At 45.8% G+C, this 15,206-nt stretch overlaps 1 protein-coding gene across 8 annotated transcripts in view; it reads right to left on the bottom strand.

Moving 5' to 3' along the window:
* The window catches only part of ESRRG (estrogen related receptor gamma), a 458,151-nt gene that overhangs the window by 95,184 nt on the left and 347,761 nt on the right, over nt 1–15,206 (bottom strand). The window lies entirely within an intron of this gene.

Genomic DNA, 15,206 nt, shown 5'->3' with positions numbered 1-15,206 from the left:
CACACTTCCTATTGGGGACTGAGCCCACAACCTAGTCATGTGCCCTGACCAGTGCACAGAACGATGCCCAACCAACTGAGCCACACCGGCCAGGGCTGCTCTGTTTCTTACATTTACAGAATATAAGGTCTGCTTGGAGTCACGTGTAAATTAACGTAATCACAAAGGCATGGGTATGGTTCTTTGGAAAACGCTCTCTCGACAGTTGTTTTACAACGTTCATGGAAAATGAACAACAAACCTAGAGCCTGACGCATGCTTTCTTCATCTGTGCTTTGACTGACCTGCACATGTTATCCTCATGATTAGGGTCATGCGTTTTAGGGCTGGAAAGGATCTTTGAGTCTAGAGCCACAATGTTCATTTCACACCCTTTCCACATTCACCGTAGACATTCTGTTTGTGAATACAAATAACTATGTGGAGCCCAATAGGATCAAATTTGAAAGATTTGAGCTCAAAACCAACTTGGAGCAGGCTCCCTGAGGTCTTTTTTCTGGAGACGAGGAGGCCATGATTGAGCCCGGCCTGAGTATGACCATCCTATGAAGGAAAATTCCTACTTTCCCTCCCCCATCACCTTTCTGTACACATGAAGATGATGGGGGAGGGAAAGATCACAGAAATAAGCTGGAAAGAAAATGAATAAAATTCTTCCTGGAAAAAACAGCCAGTTGTTGGCTCCTTCCTTCATTCCCCAGGATGTAGCCTCAGCGTTCTTCCTAAAACATAAATCTAATCCTATCCAAAGCAAGAAAGAACCAAACCTTCAAAACCCCTTCTGAACCTCAAGCAAAACCTAAAATCCTTAACTGGATGTCAAGATCCTCGGTTATCAAGTCCCTGACTCCATCTTCATCACCTTGAACCTGACTCTTTGCACCTCCCATGGTCCTTCAGCCATACCAACCTCTCACTTCCTCCAAGAGACAAAACTCTCCAGGCCTTTGAGCTGAGGCATCAACTGAGCTCTCCACTTGGCACCCTGCTCTCTCCACTTCACTAGGTGCTCACTGTTCTGGGGTCACTTCCTACACCACTTTCTTCAAAAATCCAAGAGTGGAGCAGATGTCCCCCCATGTCACCTCTGCCCATCACAACTCCACAACCAACTATGACTTCAACTACTACTCATTGTCCACCTTCGTCACCTAGAATCCTGCTCACAACGAAGGAGGAGGTTAACACCCCTTTGTTGAGGGACTCGATGAATAAACAAAGGAATGGTACTGCGATTCCAGCAGATCAGCAGCACATAAACCACAGAGCCGCCAGTGGGCATTTCAGGGGTCACTGTTATTAAGCATAAAGACGGGAAGGGAAGGTATTTCCCCCCCAAAGTTTAGATGCCAAATAGTGTTGCTCCCTGGGTGTAGATGGAGAACAGACAGCAGTGTGAGAAGCGGATTTAAGACACAGTTAGCTGGTTAAGTCAGAATGGAATAAAGCGGGCAGGTAAGTAAAATTTCCCTATTGGATGCATTAGCTCTAATATCTAAGTCACTCCCTGGGGAGGCTTTGGCTCTTATGGAAGAATGCTAACTTTTCTTCTCCAGAGCGGAGTCTAATCAAGTGTGTAAATGCCGCAATACAGCAAATGGCAGGAGAGAATCAATGTTCCCCTTGTGGGTTCCTGACGTCTCACCACCTGGAAGGAACTCGGCCCGGAACAGAACAGGGACCGTGAGAAACAGTTATGCAAAACTTACGCTCTAGGCGAAGGTCAGCATGTGATGATCTTTCTCTTGGTTCCCCTTGGAATGGAGACTGAGGGAAAATACCAAATCTTGCCCATAGGCACAGCGCTCAAAGCCAGAAAAAAAATTAGCCCGTTTAGAATTCCTGTGGTTGTCTCCCTGTTGGCTTCAAACACCACTTAGATAATGTTATCTTCGTTCATCTAGTGAGTTAATTCTTCTCTTGTAAAAAAACAAAACAAAAAAAACAAAAAACCAACAAGCTACACAAATGAAAAGTCTGACACCATTATGATAAGCAGAGTCCTGGGAACACTGGACAAATATTGCATTTGTACTTTTAAGTGAGGACTAAGAGGGGTGTTAGGAAAAACTAATTTGCCCCCTGACTCCCACGCTTCTGAATCTTGGTGTGTAAATCATCAGATTCTTTCATCCTCTGTGACCCAAACGCCTCTGACACCCTAAGTCAGCCTTGGGCAAACTACGGCCCACGGGCCGGATCCGGCTGTTCTATCCGGTTCTCTTGCTCTCCCCTCCGCTCCTTTACTTTGAATTTATATTAGTTCACACAAACACTCCATCCATGCTTTTGTTCTGGCCCTCCGGTCCAGTTTAAGAACCCATGGTGGCCCTCGAGTCAAAAAGTTTGCCCACCCCTGCCCTAAGTCATGATCATAATGATCAGCTCAAATTCGGTTTCCCTCCCAACACAGAATCGCCCACTGGTTTCCAGTAAGACTTTGGAAGCCCCATCTACCTGCTCATCCAACTACATTTTGGCAGTTTTTGGAAAACTGTTAGCAACACCAACATGCGCGCGCACACAATTCAATCCTAGAGGAAAAGACTTCTGCCTCTGCTAAGTTTCAGCCGGGAACACATCTTTATGGGCAGCTAACAAACCCACTGAAAATGGGGGTTGATAATGGAAACCCTCCGGAGTCTTTAACCACAGTGTGCGCTGCAATAAAAAGAATTAATGCAGTCAATTTGTCCTCCTGTTCTCCGAACAAAAAACCCTATTCCCACCCCAGTCCTTTCAACAGCTGATTGGCAGCCCTGTCCATTTCCCCTCGACAGTGTTGTCAGAGCTCCTCAACATGATAATGAGCCTGTCACCATATTCAAATAGCCCCGTGACAGCGAGTTTTGTGAGTGTGACGTCCACGGCAAAGGGTCTGTCACAAAGCAGCTTTCAGGAAATGAAAAGGGAACGCTTCCCCGGCGATAAAGCTAATTTCTCCGCAGATAAAAGAGGGAGATTTGTCATCAGATGTTGTCACTGTTGTGTTGCATTTATCTCCTCAAAGGCTCCTGTTTTCTTTTTCTTTTTCCTTCATATTACATACATTTAGATTTGGCAGTGATGGGGATAAATGATGATGAAACACACGTTTTATGTGTGAGGAAGCTGAGTCCCACAGAGGAAAAGGGGGGAAAGAGGGAGAGAGAGGGGAAAAATCTGATGTTTGGTTGTTGTTGTTGTTTGTTTTTTGGTCACATAGAAAAACAAGCAAGAAGAGAGGGGGGCTCACCTCTTACGAGTTGTGTAATAAACTTCCACGTGTGGGACTCCAGTTCTGTGTATTTCATTCATTGAGGCCGACTGCTTCCCCCAAACCCCCAGAGGAAGCGGCTGTGTGAATGTCTCCCCACCCCATCACTTCCTCAGGGTCTGTGATGTGTTCGCAGTGGACAGCAAGCCCCTCGTTCAAGGGTGGAGGGGTCTATGACCTTGGGAAATTGTGCAGGTTGGCTGAATACTGACAAAACATGTTTTATTTTCTTTTTTTTTATTTCTTTTTACAGAGAGGAAGGGAGAGGGATAGAGAGTTAGAAACATTGATGAGAGAGAAATATTGATCAGCCACCTCCTGCACACTCCCTACTGGGGATGTGCCCGCAACCAAGGTACATGCCCTTGACAGGAATCGAATCTGGGACCCTTCGGTCTGCAGGCCGATGCTCTATCCACTGAGCCAAACCAGCCAGGGCGGGAAAACATGTTTTCATCCCATGTCAATGCATGAAGGACTATTGTGTGTAACTGAGATGTTAAAAAGTACTACTGTTAAGGGGAAAATAATTCATTTTCTTTGGTTATAAAGAATTATTTTATAAAAAGCCCAGTTTTCTAGAGCAGCGATGTTCAACCTTTTTCATCTCATGGCACACATGAACTAATTACTAAAATTCTGTGGCTCACCAAAAACTGTATTATGTCTTCTTTTCTGATATGACCAAAAACATAGATATAATTTTGATTGGTTTAAAAAATGATTATAGTAATTACCTTCCCTTTTTACTTCCAAGTGACTTTAAAAAAAAAATCAGGTGCCTATACTCACATATAGGATTTCTGATAATAGGACTTAACCAATCAGATGCAACCTTATTATGCAATGTGACCAATAAGATGCAACTCAATTATATGATCTATATATTTATGGTTCAAGACAGGCATTCACACCAGACAGCTATTTTGGTGTTGGCTGCTGTCATTTTTTTATTTGACAATCTAAGGGAAGAGAGGCCAGTGCCCCTGACTAAATAGTCAGGCATTGCATGTTTTCAAAATTCCTGCGGCACTCTGGTTGGAAGTCACTGCTCTGGGGCATTGACTCTGCTCCCCTCCCAGCCCCTGGAGACAAAAATGGCAGAGTGCCGAGGTAATAAAAAACCTAATTTAGGTATTTTTTTCAGGAGTACATTTACAAGTATGTATATGTGTGTATGTATGTGTACATAACATATATACATATATATATATTACATACTGTGTGTATGCATTATACATGCATTAAAAACCCACATACATACATGTACAGGTATACTGTGTATGCATATAAAATACATGTGTGTATTAAATACATATATGTTTACACATATACATGTATAATACATCTGTGCACATGCATATACACACAGTGGGAAAAAAATTCCTGAGTATTCCTTTTCTTGAAAGTTAGTGGATCAGCCCAGCCAGCGTGGCTCAGTGGTTGAGTGTAGACCTATGAACCAGGAGGTCACAGCTGGATTCCCAGTCAGGGCACATGCCTGGGTTGTGGGCTTATCCCCAGTAGGGGCGCGCAGGAGGCAGCCGATCAATGATTCTTTCTCATCATTGATGTTTCTATCTCTCTGTTCCTCTTCCTTCCTCTCTGAAATCAATAAAAAACATATTTTTAAAAAAGGAAAGTTAATGGATGCTATTTTAATGAAACTCACACAGGTGTGTACACCAGGAACACTGGGAAGTGCTCTGGCTTTGTACAAACAGGGGGACAGGAAGTCCGCAGAGAACTGTCGTTCATCCCTGAGGTGCCCTGAGTACCATCTTCACACACACAAAAGCCCACGTGAGTGGTCCCGAAGGCTTCGCAGAAGGAAAACCTGTGTAGGAATTTAAATCCAATGCCTCCTTTACATCAGGCTCTGTGACCAAAAAAATAACCTTACCTCCTAGAATCCATACGGGCTATCATACGACTAAATTCATTAACAGGCCCATATTAAACCATATTCAAACATTTAAGAAAGGCACTGTATTAGAACACATACATAACCCTGTGTCAGACCCTGAGTTTAGCTGATGCTCCTCTGAGGCAAGTTTCACTGTTAGAGCTGCATTTCCTCTCGTCCTGATCTTCTGGCAGCCGATGTCTCTACTAGTGTATGTGATGGAAGCTTTGGAGAAGTCCTTTCGCTGCTCAAAAACAGGGGGCTCCCTGCAATTTACATTTTCCGCATTTCAAAAAATTACGGTCCTAGTCACGTCTCATTTGGGTTGAGGTCTGGATAGGCCAAAAGAGAGAAGTAATTAAAGATAATGGTAATTCCATGGTTTTGTATGTACTATATAGAGAGAGCTGGAATGACTAGAGAGTTTTCCTAATCAGAAAGTAATACTTTTTTTTTTGTGGGGGGGGAACCTCAGTCAATCTTTACAATAGAGGGTATTCTAAATACATCAGCAAGGATGAAAATGGGAAACACAAAAGAGAGGGGTTTAAAGCAGGATTCACCTTTACCTGTCAACAATTAGTAAAGCTGAAATTATTGAAGAGTTTCCAGTGGGTTTTTTTTTGTTTTGTTTTTTTTTTTTTTGTTCCAGAGAAGGAAAAGGAGGCAAAGAGGAAAAGCAGGGTGGGAGGAGGATGGGGTCTCCCCAATATGGGCAAATCCAACCCTGAAAGATAAAAGTAACTAATTAAGGATCAGCAATAAATGTGACTGATTTTTAAATTCATCGGTTGGAGGGAACTATTAAGAAGCCAATAAATAGAGAGGTAGACAGCTGGCTTTGTGTAATATCCGGCTCCTTCGCTTACTAGTAAATGTTGAAAACACCGATTTATCTGGGATTAAAATAAATAAAAAATGAAATCTCCCATGAAGCCATCCCCAACACACAAAGCGAATTCCAGCATCTTGAAGACATTCCTTGCCTCTGAAAGTCCTCGTCCCCGCCCCTAATCCCCTCATTAAAGCCACCGAACTGCTGGGATGGCATGAAAATGAATGCAAACCATTCGCAGCCATCCCCTGCTCACGCCACCTCCAAATGAAGGCAGGCACCTTGCACAATCCAGGCAGCAAGCGCTCCTGACAGGTGGATGATTTATGCTCATAGTCAGGAGAATCGGGGGTCCTGCCGAGGAGACAGCATGAGCGAGGCGTTGGCGAGACAGATGCTCTCAGTGGGCTTGCGGGGGCTGGCAGGCTCCAGCTAGTTCAGGTGCAACCTGGACACTTTCAGGGCTGCACTCCAATCGCCTGGATTCCAACACTCCCATGTGCCACTCGCAATCTTCTAAGCAACGTGCACGGCGCAGAACCTGCCAGCGCCCGGCAAGCAGCGGACGCAGGCACGGAACCCTAGTGCGCGGCCGCAGCACCACACAGGGCCCAGCACCGAAGTGGGAGCAGACCCAGGTCTGTCCAACGAGTGAGGATGCAGAGGAGGCACATGCTGTTCGAGAATCTTCGGTCCGGGAGATATTTAGCCTGGGGAGCGTAGGTGGAGAGTGACAAGATTCCCTAACAATTGGATCGATGTTAAAGATTGCACCGCGGGATTAGGAGAAACACGCCTCAGCAGAAAACCGACATTCCTGTCAATTATATTAATTATTTTTCAGATACGTGACACGCGTCCGTGGCATTTCGTTCTGCAGAGGCGTTTGAATATGTGAGAGGGACGTGAATGAGGGATGGATGGCTAACAGGGAGGGTCCCCCTAAAGGGTTGAATGGCTTTGAAATCAATCCGTGAAATAGTGTGTTTTGTGTGTGTGTGTGTGTGTGTGTGTGTGTGTGTGTGTGTTTCGGAATTTCTCTCCATGGCCCCCAACAATAACAATCTGGCAAAGAGGATGGTATTGGGTAAAAGGGTAGATAAACCTAATTACAGCTATTGATGGCTAATGACTGCTACTCCGATCTCCAACAGGCGGTATTAGCCAGCACTTGACTGGTCAGCAGTAAGCCACCCATGGGGACAAACTCGCTCCCTGCCTCTCCATGCATCGCTGTTTTCCTGCTCAGCCCAGGGTCCATGAAGAGCATGAGCATCCAAACATACCAGCTTCGGGTTATTTTGGATGAATGTGACTTTCCTTCCAACCCCTCCCCCCTCCCCCCCCAATACTGTAGAGTCAAAGGTAACACTGCCAAGGAGAGTTAAAGACGCAGGCATCCTTTAATTAGATACCAACATTCAAAGACTTGCCAATTCCCAAGAAGCCACTTTGCAAAGCAAGAGTTACAGGGTTCTTTCTTCTTTCTTTTTATTATTATTTTTTTTTTTTCTTTTAGGGGGTGGGAGGATGGGAGGAGGGAGGGAGGGCAGCCGGCTTTTTTCAACTCTGCACTAGCAAAAGAGAAATTTTTGAAAGAACAAAATGGAATACACGGCCAGGAATTCAAACTGCCTCCAGACTTTCCAGTCCTCCCCGGAGAAAACACTCAAACAATCTGAAGTCTTCACAAAACTGCATGCAAATCCCTTTTCTAACTTCATTAAGCTCCAGTGCTTAAAGATCGTTCAGAGCAAGTACTTTAATTAGAGACGAGCCAGTGAAGAAACCAGCAAGGCAGGGCATCCCCTCCCGAAACCAGACTGCCCTGCGGGGACACCCTCCTACTCAACCATGCCACTCAGTGCAGGGACAGACCAGGGGGGGCTGACCCGGCCCCTCCTTCCCCAAAAAAGGACTGAGGCTGTGCATGAGTGTCCTACCCAGAGAGCTTCAAACAGCGTGCTGGCCTCATCAGCATTCTGCCAGGTCCCCACTGTACGTACAGAGAGGGAAGAGAGAACGTGTTGAAGAAAGCAAGTTATTGAAGAGAAGCAGAAAATGAGTCATCTGCACTAGGTAAACCTGTTTTCGCTATTTTCCCCCTCCCTTCCCAGCTTTTTATAAAACTATATGTTTTTATTGATTTCAGAGAGAGGAAGGGAGAGGGAGAGAGAGACAGAAGCATCAATGATGAGAGAGCATCATGGGTCAGCTGCCTCCTGCACGCCCCACACTGGGGATCGAGCCTGCTACCCAGGCATGTGCACTGACTGGGAATCGAACCCTGACCTCCTGGTTCATAGGTTGATGCTCAACCACTGAGCGACACTGGCCGGGCTCCCCTCCCACCTTTTTAATCTTTGCTTTCTCTTTCCCTATAGGACAAGCCTTCCAACCCAGCCCTAGGGGCCGTAACCACTGTCCGTCCTACGCACTGCAGTGCAAGGCACAAAACGAGCAATGAAGCGTGCAGGCGCCACCCAGAGCCCCGTGACGCTGCCAGGTACGTGATGCTCTCGTCAACCCAGGGATGGAACTACTGGTAGGAGAGCAAGTCCCCCGCGGGAGGAATCCCTGCTCGCCACTTCCTGTCTGGAACAATCGCTTCCAGGCAGCACCTGAGAGGACATGGGAAGAACCACAGGTTCCCACGACCTGCAGCAACTGTAAACCCAGGTTGGTTACTGACCTAAATACACAAGAACCTGAAACTAAAACACAGTTTCTAAGGGATAACATACTTGCTGGAAGTTCTAGGTGGAGCCCTGGCTGAGTAGTTCAGTGGGTTAGAGCATCATCCCCATGCGCCAGGGTTGTGGGTTTGATCCCCCATCAGGGCACAGAGAAGAAGCAACCAATGAATGCATTAATAAGTGGAACAACAGCCCAGCCCGTGTGACTCAATGGATGAGCATCGATGTAGGAACCAGGAGGTCACAGTTCGATTCCTGGTCAGGGCACATGCCCAGTTTGCAGGCTCGATCCCCAGGGTGGGGTGTGCAGGAGGCAGCCGATCAATGATTCTCTATCATCCTTGATGATTCTCTCTCTCTCTCCCTCTCCCTTCTCTGTAATCAATAAAAATGTATTTAAAATAAATAAATAAATGGAACAACAAATTGATCTCTCTCTCCCTTGCCCCTTCTCCCTCTCTGCCTCCCTTCCTCTCTCTCTAAAATCAATCCATAAAAGAATAAAAAATTAAAAAAAGGGTCTAGGGGAAGTCGAGGCCCTTTCTTCCCTCATGACTTGCATCTTGTTTACCCTGGAAAGCTGAGCTGCATGAGCACATTGTCGCCCACAAAAGGAACTGCACTTGGGGAGAAGTGAGCAACGCTCCGGATGGGAAGTGATCCCAGGGAGTGAGTCAAGGTCATTTGTTTCTGGTCCCTGACAGACGTCCTCGTTGTCCCCCCACAGCCCACGGAGGGGTCCCTGTAATTCTGGCAGGTTCTGCTGACCCTGCCTGTCACCTGCAGCTCCCAGGAGCACGGGCCAGGGTCTGGGGCTGGAGTCACACTGAGCTTGAGCGGGGACCTCTGACCCCAGCGAGTCATTGAGAGCAGCGGTGTGCGGACAACCCAGGCCTGCTGTGAACACAGTACTCGGTCATCTTGGGGAGGGGCGGGCGCATTCCAGAAAGATGACATTGGAGACCAAGCACCACCGATCGGTTTTTGATTTCCCAAGGCAGTGTCCGAACACCTGGACCACAGAATAATGACGACGATGCTGATAAGAAGAAGAGCTTACATTTACCGAGGACGGACATTGTGCTAAGTATTTTAAATACACCATCTTCTTTAATCCTCACAGCAAACTCTGTAGAATATACATCATTATGATATCCCTGTTTATAAAGAAAAGGCGGCTAGAAACATTAAGAAACCTGCTAGTAATTGTCAAAAAACCACAACTCAGTCTGCCTATTAGCAAATTCCATGACCTTAATAATATTCTATATAGAATAGTGAGTTTCTAATACATTCCAAACATATTATCTTTATTTTGCAAATACCCACATTAAGCCCGTGCCTCTGTAAGATATTACACTACCTAACAGACTTCTGTAATGTGAGAGGAAACTAACGATTCGTAATTGAACCCACCTCCACTTCCCACAGGCCTGGATTTCTTTAAAATATCCAGCCATGAAGAAAAATGAAAGTAAATTAAAATAATAATAATAATAATAAGCCCAGCCAGCATGGCTCAGTGGTTGAGCATCGACCTATAAACCAGGTGGTCATGGTTTGATTCCCGGTCAGGGCACATGCCTGGGTTGCAAGTTCAATCCCCAGTGTGGGGCGTGCAGGAGGCAGCTCATCAATGATTCTCCACATCATTGATGTTTCCATCTCTCTCCCTCACTCTTCCTCTCTGAAATCAATTAAAAATGTACTTAAAATAATAATAATAATAATAATAATAATAATAATAATAATAATGTGCAGGTGCCTTAGCACTTCATGTTATATTGTCAAAGACTTTTTGACAATGATCACTCTCGCTAGGATGGCGAAGACCCCAGGACTACGCTCCGCGTCCCCAGCCCATTAGCTGTTTTCCGATATGCAAATGATCGGTCTCCCCGGACTGTTTCGGAGTCCAGCACTGTCTCCTTCTGGGCTTCCATTTAAATCAGTGCATTCAGCGAGGCTGCGGTTAGATCCCGCGGCTGCACGTTAAGGAAGAAAAGGGAGGAAGAGGGGACAGCCCAGCTTTCTGAGCTTGGGAACTCAAGGAGGCCAGCTGCCGAGTGACATCCAAATGGACGCAGCATTACTACCTGGAAAAGCTGGGGATTTTGTTCTTTCTACCTGAACAAAATTCCTGATGGACTGTCCCCGCTGGCGCACATAACCAAATGGTTAGAGATTTGTGAGATAACGGGGTGGGGGGGGGTGCAGGAGGGGGTTAGGAGAGGAATTGGTAACATTTCTTAGGCATGCGCTGCTTGAATTGAATTCCTGTTCTTTTTACTTTGTTTTTGACACTCTCCCCTCCAGAGCCTAATGCATGACTTCTGGGGAGATCTCCAGACCAATGGGATCCTGGAGAAAATGCATCGGTTCGCAGGCCGCGATCCGGACCTGTTGCCTATGGAGCATGAAAGGGATGGAGCAAATTGAAAATGAAATCATCAGACAAGGACCGCATGCCTCTGGGGGCAGACGCTCCAGTCTCTCCTGCTGCACAGTTGCCTCTGATGGCCCCACGGCAGGGAGGGGCGCCGCTTAGAAATCTGAGCAGCTCCCACATCGCCCAAGCCCTTCTAAGACAAGATAGAAACATCCTACGCAGAAACTTTATGAAATAATATGGGGGTTCCACAGGGAGCAATGTTTGCAGAAATCAAAACACATCCCTGCTCCGGCCTCGCCCTTTTGCGTTAGGATATCTACAATAAGGAAGGATGCTGGAATCCTAACAGCTCTGGTCCCAAAGGCATCCCTTGAAATAAAGGTCTCTTTGCTCACAAAAGTAATAGACACCAGTGGCTTCCACTGGTAATGTAATGGGAATCACAGTTCACCTCTCCACACTCTGGAAAGATTAACTCCCAAAGAGGAAAATCAAAAGACTTCATTAGGAATGCATGAGTGTAGTTAGTAGACGGGCTCAGAGTCTGGGAAATTTGGACTCAACCCTGGCTTTACCGTGTTTTTTTGTTTGTTTGTTTGTTTTTAATCCTCACGGGAGGATATTTTTTTCCATTGCTTTTCAGAGAGAGAGAGTGGAAGGGAGGGAAAAAAGAAGGGGAAGTGAGAGAGGGAGAGGTGGAGAGAGAGAAACATTGATGTGAGAGAGACACATCAATGGGCTGCATCCCACATGCTCCCCGACCAGGGGTAGAGAGTAAACTGGAAGCCCAGGTATGTTCCCTTGACCAAGAATCGAACCTGAGACCGTTTTGGTGCTCGGACTGATGCTCTAACCACTGAAAAACACTGGCCAGGCCAGGGTTTACCATTTACGTGTATGATCTCAGCAAGTTATTGATATGTTATTTAAAATAGGCCTTAATTTTCTCATTTCTATTCATCAACTTATCAAATATTGAAGGAGAATGGAGATATAAAACAAGGCCAATATAAATTCGATATAACATGACTGCTGAAATCAAATTCTGTCATGGTCACACACATATATAGAGAAAAATGTAGAAATAATTTACATATGATGATAGCCCCTGACTTGTTTCTAACATCACTATTTGCAACAAAATTATTCCTACACTGTCATTTTCATAATGGAACTAAAAGTTAAAAAGAGAGAGAGAGAGAGAGAGAGAGAGAGAGAGAGAGAGAGAGAGAGAGAATCATGCTGTATTTCAGTGAGCACCTACTATGTATGTGATGATTATGCTAAGTGCCATGGAGGGCTGAAACAGAAAAGCCACAGTCCCTGTTCTCACGTTGCCTGTGCTCTCCTCTAAGTGACCAACCGAATCCTAAAACTTAAAACTAACACAGCATTTTCTGAGTGGTGGTTGTTTGCAGGGCACTAGGCCAAGAATATGCGTCCATTACTTCCTTTAAACCTCGAGACCACCCTCTGGCTGTATCATTAGGACCCCCACTTTACAAAGAAGGCTTAAGAGGTGCAAAGTCACTAGCTTAAGATAACACAGCAACTAATCAAGTTTGGGTTGAACCCTCCTTTTCTGCACTGTCCAACAATCACCAGCCACGTGGGACTATTTAAGTGAAATTAAAACTTCAATTCTTCTGTTATAGTAGCTGCATTTCAAGGGTTCAATCAACAGACACCATCTGATCTGAGAGACCAAGCTTCTTATCATTGCAGTCTACTTTCCTCTTGGTACACAGCAAGTTAAACTGCTCTATTGTCTGAAACAATAGAAATGATGGTGACATCCAGAAAGGGGCAAAATCTGTGTGGTTGTAAGTAATGAGGCTTATGAAAAACTCCATGAGGGCAGAAAGCTGTCATGTTCGTTTTTAATTTCTGACAGTTAATAAAGTCAACTGTATAGAGCCATGCCTCAAAAAATACGAACTGAATGGATGGATAAAGGGTGGATGAGTCAACGTTTAGAGATGGGCTTGAGAACCTGTATAATTTTGACCCATGAGTAGCTACAGAGCAACTCCAGGAGGAAAAACCTGACCCCAACTCGAGATGTTATAAAGAACAGGGAGGTCCTGGCCAGTCTGGTTCAGTGAATAGAGCATTAGCCTTCAGATTGAAGGGTTGTGGGTTCGATTCCCAGTCAAGGGCATGTACCTCAGTTGCAGAATTGCTAACCCTGGTAGAGGCACGGTAGGGGCATGTGCAAGAGGCAACCAATCGATGTGCCTCTCTCATGTCGATGTTTTTTCTCTCTCTCTCTCTTTCCTCTCCTCCCTCCCTCCCACTCTTTAGAAATCAATGGGGAAAAAAAAGAACAGGATGTATTTCTCCAACAATATATAGAAATATTTACACAGGTTAGACCCGGAGGCAAGAATCCACTTTCCTTCCCAATATTTCCAAATTATGCAGGAATTGATAATAACCTAAGACTGGCTAAGGTCAGAGTAATTGCCATTTAATTGGCTTCACATATTCTAATGATGATGATAATGTTGACACTGAAGAGAATTACAGTCCTGGAGATGAATGTCGGGGAGAGCAGAGAGGTGAGTGACTGGGAGGGGGGCAAGGTGGGGTAATTATGGAGGTCATGAGCTTGGGAATCGCCAAGTGGCCACTCGGGTACAGCTGGGAAGAAACTTTGCTTTTAGAAGAAATTTTAGAACAAAAAAAGTTTTTTTTAAAAAAAGGGAGAGAAGGGGAATGGGAGGAGGAGGAAGGTGTGTGCCCATAAACGTGATGTGTGATGGAGACGTTTTGTTGGGGGACATTAATTGGACAGTCCAGGGAGAAGCCACTAACTGAGGCTCAGGTGGCTCCCAGGAAGACACGGGAGCTGAGATCCGAGAGGCTGGCCAGGGAAAATGGACTAAACTTCCCAAGAGTTGAACCCGAGCTGGGAATTAGTTCAGATCTAGGCACACACACATACTGAGTTCAACTAGGAGACGTGCATGATCTCATTGTTCTATATTCTACTCTGTAAATTCCCTACATCCCCAATATACCTAAACACTCGAGTAAAATAATCCAGGCATCTTAATGTTATTATGATTACGCGGCCTCTGTAGAAAATACATAATAGTTGAAAATGAATAGTTGAGGAAAACAGGGAAGGGATTCTGATCCTGGATCTGCTTAATCCTTGGACAGGCAGGTTAACCAACGGGCCACTGCTAAGAAACCCCCCATTTGGGTTTTGCCCTGGGTCCCCCTTTGCTCACCATAGTCACCTATAAAATAAGAGCTTGTTACAACGGGGGCTTTACAATAGCACAAATCCCACCGCCCCCTGACAAAGGTCTCCAATGCTTCCGGCTTCCCCAAAACATGTCCACGCTGTGCTCTTTCAATGGTGTGGCTCACTGATGTCGGGTAAAAACAAATCTGTGATGTGGAAAATGGGCTGAGAGTCATCACACCCGAGCTTCCCTCCATCCCTCCCGTTGTACCTGGGCTGTGTAGTCCACCTGGGTACCACGGATGAGTGGGCGTGGCGGGTCCCTGAGATTTGCTCCAGTGGCCACAGAGCCACACTGGCTCTCACACAGCACAATCTGCCATTCACTGAAGGCCGGTTCGCCAGGAAGCCCAAGGATGGACTCCCCACCAGAGCCAGCAGGCCCGGGGATTTTGGCGAGCACCGGGCATGCCGACTTCTGCCAGCTAATTGGCTTTGGGGAAGCCGCTGACCTACTCTCCACTGAGTGGATTTTGTGGACCTGGAACCCAGCCTGCCTCCCATCATTGATCAACCTTGGCCAAGCCAGCTGGCTTGTTCCTTTGCAGACAGCTTGCCTCGGGGAAGCTGGTTGGTGGCTCCATAACCTACTAAGCGAGAGAGACACAAAAGTACAGAACGGCCTCTTCAAAAATGACCAGCGCTTGATTTCAGCTTTCATTTGAGGGCAACTTAGGAAGGAGCAAAACCATCTAAGACACCTGACGTAACGTGGAGGGAGCCGTCTTAACAAAAGGGTGACTAACAGTTAGGAATGGTGCCCACATGAAATACCATCATGAAGCACTGCATTCAGTGAGCCTTATTCACATGTCTACCAGGACTGTCTTACAGTAAATGTAAGCACAATATCCTCCTCATCAAC

This window comes from Plecotus auritus, assembly GCF_963455305.1.
Source record: "Plecotus auritus genome assembly, chromosome: 14".
Taxonomy (NCBI): domain Eukaryota; kingdom Metazoa; phylum Chordata; class Mammalia; order Chiroptera; family Vespertilionidae; genus Plecotus; species Plecotus auritus.
The sequence above is the reverse complement of the archived record's forward strand: the minus strand, read 5'-3'. Positions and strand labels throughout refer to the sequence as shown.